Here is a 7,633-nt window from a genome sequence, read left to right as displayed (position 1 = left end):
GACGATCGTCATCTGCTCCGCTTGCTACCAGCTGACTCTTCATAGGTACCACGAGAGGTAAATCAGAGGAAGGATCCTCAAGGTCGGAGACCTCGTGCTTCAAAGGACCCAATCAACTAAGGAGAAACACAAACTCTCTTCACCATGGGAAGGACCCTATACGGTGACCGAGGGATCCAACCGGGTGCCTACCGATTGAAGGACGACAACGGCGATGTTCTCACCAACACTTGGAACATCAAATAGTTATGTCGTTTCTTCTCCTAAAAATTTAGTCTTACCGCTTTCTTTCATTCAACGTTTGCTCCTACAAAGCACCCCAGCCCGAACACTTTTGGCTTGGGTCACTTGGGGGCTCCATGGGGGTGCGATACCACCTCTTTTTTTTACTATCATATGGTAACTACCTTTTTACCTGAATAAAAGGGTATTCCGTTCCTTTAATTACCTTACATAACTTTACTTTAAACATTCTTACTGATCACACCCCACCACGACCTATGGTTAAGAGCGGCTGAGCCTCGTGGGCCACGCCCGGGCTCTTAAGGCTATAGCCTATGGTTCAAACAGGCAGGTACGAAAAAGAAAGAATAAAAAATAAAGCTATGCTAGGGATGGATGGGACAAGCTTCCCCTCACAAAGTGATTCTATCACAAAACGAAGTTAATATATTCATGGATACGAAAATGTTTACACGAGGACTCCCCCATGAACTTATCCCTTATACATATTGCATGTTTCTACTTTACATTCTATTGTGGCTGCCCAGCGGCATCGGCTACCGACTCGACCGGCGAAGACAAGGGCTGCTCGCTCTCCGATGGGGCGACACTCGGTTCGGTTAGAGGCGGGGCGATGTTTGCTTTCGACCCAGGCTCCGCTCCATCCATAGGCTGGGCGACGTCCTCCTGGCATGTGCCTTCAGCCGTGCTCGCACGGCGAGCCTCCATCACCCATTGCGTGGAGACTTGCTCTGCCAATAACTATGCGTGTGGCAGCAAGCTCTCCCCAAGCGCATGGATGGCGTCCAGGCTCCAGCCGTTGGTGTACCTGCTGTAGATGGCAGCAAAGTCTAGGTCCGGGTGGTGCGTCGCCACCAAAGTCAGCACCCCCGATGTCCTGTAGAACATCCCATCGGAGATAAGCGCCTGAACTTCATCCGGGACCTCCGTCAGTCGGATAGCGGGCATGCTGGTGCTCGGCGCTGACCTGAACACCTCCGAGACGATGACCTAGGTGATGTTGTGGAGCTGGTCGAGTTCCCCCTCAAGAGCACATCGCTCTTCAAGGGACTTGTCCAGCACCTCCGCATTCTAACCAATCATAGCCTTGGCCGTCTCCAGGTCCCGCTCCAGCGACCCAACCCTTCCGCCCAGTTCTAGAAGAAGGATGACAAGCTCAGAAGCAAGTTAAAGAAAAAAACCAAGACATCAACCAAAAAGTAGAACAGGTACATACCGAGGTGGGTGTTCTTAAGGATGGAGAGTCCTTCCTCCTGCCAAGTCATCTGCTCACGCAGCTGAGTGTTCGACTCCTCTGTTCCTAGCACCTACCCCCGGAGCGTGAGCACTTCCTGGTCGACTTTCGACCAGGCCTTCCACTCTGACTCCAGGGCCTCTAGGGAACTCTAGGTCTCTGCCTTGGTCTCCGCTAGGGACTTTAGGAGCACCGCCTCTGTCTTCGCCTGGAGGACCTTCGCTGCATTAAGTCCCCGCTCAGTGGCAGTCACCCGCTCCACCACGAGTAGTTTCGCCACCTACGCTTCCATCACCTCAGCCACCTAGTTGTGAGACTCACGGCGGGCGGACTCCAGCTAGTGCTCAAGCTCGGTGACCCATCACGATGCCATGGCCTCCCGCTCCTTCCGAGCGTGCTCCTCCTAGAGAAAATGGGACTTGTGGCTCAACATCTCCTCCAAGCCCTGCAAAGCAAGAAGCAAACACACTGAGGCAACCAGCAAGAGACCAAGGAGTCAAGGACTAATGTAGAAAACTTACCTCTGTGATGCAGGGTAGGTCGACCGTAACCGCTTGGTGGATGACCTTGACCCGCTCCAAGGTCTCCTCGAGCTTCACCTTGGTTTGGGCGAGATCGGACTCCATGGATAGTCCTCTCCCCCCAAGTATGTCCTAGAGCTGCACCTCCTCCTCATCTTGAAGGATGAACCACACCTTCCTCGGGTCACTGAGGTAGGGCCACACTAGGTTGGTGGTCGCCCCCAACCCACTGGAAGGCCCCACCGATGACTGGACCACCGCCAGCTCCTGCGATGGTGGGATGGACGATGACTCTACCCTAGTGCCTACCTCACCAGGGCAAGGGATCTCCACCTCCTCAACCTCATGGCCCACCGACGGCTGCTCTGCCTTCTGACCCCGACAACTCTGACCAAGAGGGCAAGCCGTGCGTCCCTCCGGCGGGCGAGGCAGGGAGCCTGGTCTCCCACCTCTCTTCCACCATGACTATTAGGGGAGAGGCCGCAAGGGTCACCTTTGACCCAACCTTTGCCGTTGTCACCGGGATCGCCGCCAACAATGTCGCCACCGCTGCTGCCATACTTGCGACTAGCTGGGAGGGCGCAACCCTCGGAAGAGAAGGTCGCTCCACCGCCAGCCTGCTTCCTCCGCTACTCATCGTGACTCGGTGTAGGCTAGGTCTCCACTCCTCAAGCATAGGAGGTGGGGCAATGCTCAACCCCATTAGTATCTGGCCGCTGTCAAAAAGTACAAGTCAGTCACGCTCAAAAAACTCAAACTATGAGATTGAAAAGAAACAAAGCGTACCGGGATGTAAGCGGCAGGGCTCTGAAGCCCTGACCCACCAGCAATGGGCCCACCAGACAAGGGCTGCTCACAGGTCATGAGCCATGCCCCCTCACTTTGATCGAAGGGCAGAGTTGACCCGGCCTGCTCCCGATCGACACGCGAGTCGCCGCGCTCGTCGGCTCAAGGTGCGCTGACCAGAGCAGTTGGCGGAACATCCCCCCATTATGGGTCACGCGCTAGCGCCAGCCCTGATGATATGGGGGTGCGAGCCTACTCCTTCGACCGCCTGGCCTGCCTTGCTGCGCCTAGAGCAGGTGGGGACAAGGCCGACGATGCCTCCGAAGGGCGTGGCAACCGCATTCGCTTTGCCTCCCACTTGCCGACGGCGTTCGAGCTCACGGCACGCTTCCTTGGCAGGGAACATCGCCATGCCTCTTTGCATCTCGCCCACTACTGGCAGACGTGGCCATAGGCTCGTCATGCTCCACCGAAGTCGCGACGACGCTTTGGCTACCCTCATCCTTGGAAGAGCTCATGTCACCACCCACCTCCGTGGGGTCCTCCGACTCGAGCTCCGCCTCCATGTCACTCCGATTTTCACCAACCCGCACACGTCGGGTGACCTCCTGCTCCTTCTGGTGCCTCCTCCGAGCCTTCTCAGCTCTCTTCTTCCTACCGTCCGCCGCCTCCTTCAGGGCAGCTTGTCGGGCCACACCCTCCGACCCCTTTGGAAGATACGGCTAGGATTTATAACCAGTGAGTCCCTGTGAAATGGAGGACTTGAAGTCAGATTATAGGAGAGCAAGATCGAAAGGGACACAGAATAAAGAGAGGAGAATGTACCAGATTGGGTAGCTTCCTGGCGTGGAGAGGTCCGGGCTTTCCCTCGAGGGTCTCTCGAGCCTTCAGTTGCAACACCCGGTCATGTTGGCTCTAGACTTTGTTCTTCGCCAACTCCACCGACGATGCGTGGTCGGGGTCCATCGGGCCAGAGTACAGCCACATCGGCCGTGTCCTTTTTGCCAGTGGGGCGACCCGATGGTGGAAGATGGTGTGGAACACCCGTAGGCTGTCGAGGCCATGCTGCAATAGCTTCTGGAGCTCCGCCTCGATGATCTCCAGCTTGTTCTGCCGGCTGGAAGGGCCCCACGACTAGCTCTCCCACCTCGCTGACCTTCTACTGGTGAATGGCGGGAATGACGCCTCTGTCGGGTTCCTAATGTAGAACCATTTCCCATGCCACCCCCAATTGGAGTCGCATGGGGTGTACGTGGGGTAGGAGCCCGACGCACTAGGCTTCTTCTACAGGGCGAAGCCACCAACCAACACGGTCCTAGGCGGCTTCCCCTCTGACAAAGCTCGCTCGGTGAAGATCCACCGAAAGAAATCCACGTGCGGCTCCATCCCGAGGAAGGCCTCATAGACAGTCATGAAGCCGGTGACGTGTAGCACCCTAGTCGAATTAAGGTGCTGCAGCTCTAGGCCCCCACTCATTGAGGAGCCCACGTAGGAACCAATGCGTAGGATACCCCAGCCCGCGCTCATGGAAGGTGAGGAAGGAGATGACCTTGTCGGCACAAGGCCATAGAAAAGCCTCCCTCGTAGAAGCCCTCTAGTGCGCCACCTCCTTCGGCAGAAGCAGCCCCTTCTTGGCGAAGGTGGCCAGCACCGTCTTATCCACATTGGATGGCCTCTAGCTCAATATCTCGCTTCAGACTCGCAAACAGATCTATGAGTTCTCCTCTCCCTGGCTCTACCCCTTTTCTCCTAGAAACCGCCATGGCACATGAACGCTCTTGGAAAGAAGAAGGAAGGAGGAGAGGCGGCAGTTGGAGAATAGGCGAAGGAACAGGATGAAAACTGTCTCCCTTCCCCTATTTAAGGAGGAGACACAGCAGTTGGAGAAAGGCGAAGGGTTGGTTCGAGAAACCCTCTCCCTTCCCCTATTCAATGCAGATGAAATGCGATGGGACGCATCCTGACCGATGAGATGCGCCCTGCTCGACGAGGCGGTGCCTGGGCATGGCCCACCACTACTGCACACTGGGCACAGGAAATAGGGCGCAACCGCTCGTAGGCAGCCCTCCGCCTTCCCAAGCATGACCTGGAAGGGCCCAACAATGAGATCTCCACCAAGGAGAAACCAACAGGCTTCTTGAGTCGATCGGACAGCTCAGGCGAATGCCAAGAGACAAGTAAGGAGCAGAGGGATGCCCCATATGGGCCATGCTAACTCCGTCATGAACAATGAACACGGATCCCATTCGGACATATCCGATAAAAACTCCTCAAGCCTGTCACTCGAGTCAACAAGGTAACTCTACCAATCCCCCTTACTCTATTTTTCTGATACATGATCATTCATTTATCCATTCTCATACACACATTCGCACATTCATTCATTCATCCCATACATTTGAAGCATCGTATATGCAGTTAAATGCATCGCAATGCTCCGTGTTGCGTCACAAAGTGGAAGTTGCCTCATTCGACATGAGCAACGACCAACAGGGGTTTGAAGGCCGGCCCACGAAGGGCTCGAGGCCGCCTCACATCAAACAGAGCCAGAGGAGAAAACACAGATGAGCCCCAATGGCCCTCGCCTAATCTGCTCGGAGGCAGACAGGGTCATCTCAACCTTCTCGTTCGATCCTAACCTCGAGCCATGCCCATAGAATCTCCATCGAGGGGAGGCTAGCAGGCCACCTAAGTCGCTCTCCGAAATGACCTAGGCATCTGTCGGGACGCGGGTTAAGGAGCAGTGGAATGCCACATGAGGGCTATACCGACGCCGTCACGAATAACGGACCTGGATTCTACTCGAACATGCCCGTTAGCGAGCTCACTGAGCACGTCACTCGAGCCATCGAGGCAAGTGACATTAGCTCAGCCCCTCCAGTTGTGGAAACTATGGATGGGGTAATGCACGAAACTAGACTAACCCCTACCGAGCCCAATAGGGCTTAGGGGCTCAGGTCGCCCGACACCGACTCAGGAAATCAACCGACCACGCGGGTCGTGGGCGGGACAAGCACGGGTGAACACCCCAAACGACAGTTTGTAGCCCCAGAAAAGAGTACTAAGATGCTTAGCCTCCAACCAACTCACCAGTCAGACGCAAGCTCGGGGGCTACACCCGCGGGTGCGCTCGCGCGTACCCGCTATCAAGACAAAAAATTCCCCCACCGACAAAATGAAAAACCCCCTAGACGATTCAACCTGAATCACTCGGGGGCTACACCTACGGGTGCGCTTGTGTGCACCTACTGTCAAAACAAAAATTCCCCCACTAGCAAAACAAAAAACCCCCCAGACGATCCTACCCGAATCGCCCGGGGCTCGGGGGCTACACCCGCGGGTGCGCTCGCGCACACCCACTGTCAAAACAAAAATCCACCAGACGATTCTACCCGAATCGCCTAGGGGCTCAGGGACTCCTGTCGGGTTCATAAACCCGGGGTCTCCCATGGACTTGCTTTCCAGCAAAAGCTCAGCCCATCAGACGACGTTGCGAACGACGCGCAACTCCTAGGCCAGCCCAGAAACCTAACGACAAGCCAGAAGGGCGATCTAGTCTCCGACCAGAAGGCCTGGCCAAGGAGGAACGGCGCTCGCTTCCAACTCCAGCCAGTCTCTCCAACAGGAAGGCCTAGCCGAGGAGAAATGGCTCTCGCTTCTGACTTTGGCCTGCCTCTCTGACCGGAAGGCCTGGCCAAGAAGACTCTGGTCCACCTCTCCGACCAGAAGGCCTGGCCGAAGAGGAACGACGCTCGCTTCTGACTCTAGCCCGCCTCTCCGACCGGAAGGCCTATCCGAAGAGGAACGACGCTCGCTTCCAACTCCGGCCTGCCTCTCCGACCGAAAGGCCTGGCAAAGGAAGGACAACGCTCGCTTCTGACTCCGGCCCGCTTCTCCCACCGGGAATACACCGAACCTTTGCTTACAGCTCTTCTCCGACCGGGAGGCCAAAGCCGACTGGGGAACGACCGATTGGGGACGCCCGCTCGGTGAGGACCTAGAAAACGGACAGAGCAAGTAAGGTGGGGCGCTCTAGTCAACCATAATACCAAGGATCGTACCCTACACACCTGTAGGACAGTACTGTCAGATCATGTCAGAAGGGTACTTTATAACCTTCCAGACATGTCCTGACACCAACAGTGTTGTGGATGCCGACATTTGCCATACCAGAAGAACACGACGGAACCAAACCGCATGCATCCAGCCATCAACAGTATTGTGGGCGCTGACAAACCGTCTTGTACCCGACGGCATGGGCAACAAGACTAGGTAGCACACACACTCTCTCTTTCTCTCACACACACTCTCTCTCTTGTGAAGTCGTCCCCTTCATCTATAAAAGGGGATGCGCTCTTTCCAAAAGGAGGACGATTCAGACAACTGACCCTGATTCTCTTTGCTTGGCTCTAGAACTCTAAGCTAGACGGAGCATATGTTTGAACACTTAGCGCACGTCGGAGCTCCCGTCACTCTTGGCCCTTCGGTCCGAAGTCCGATCGGACCTCTGATACCCCCCATCTTACTCCCTCTTATTTGTAGCCCTACAACAAACTTAGAGCACCTGAGCTTAGAAATAAAGTAACTGACCGACTCAAACTGGACGTAGGGCACGTTGCCTGAACCAGCATAAACCCTGTGTCATTGAGTGTTAGACCACATCCGATCACAACGTATGGTAAAACTACAAATATTTACGTGTTGGTCACTTTTTGCACCGACAATTGATTTCTTCCCTATATAGTTACTTTTCTTAATGCAGACAATGCTTTGTTGAACGCGGAAACCAAAGCATAGTCCTTATACCAAATCCAACATCACTCCTAAAACATTCAACATGTCACAAGAT

The sequence above is a fragment of the Miscanthus floridulus genome, chromosome 6 (genome assembly GCF_019320115.1).
Source record: "Miscanthus floridulus cultivar M001 chromosome 6, ASM1932011v1, whole genome shotgun sequence".
Lineage (NCBI taxonomy): Eukaryota > Viridiplantae > Streptophyta > Magnoliopsida > Poales > Poaceae > Miscanthus > Miscanthus floridulus.
This window is presented reverse-complemented; position numbering follows the sequence as displayed.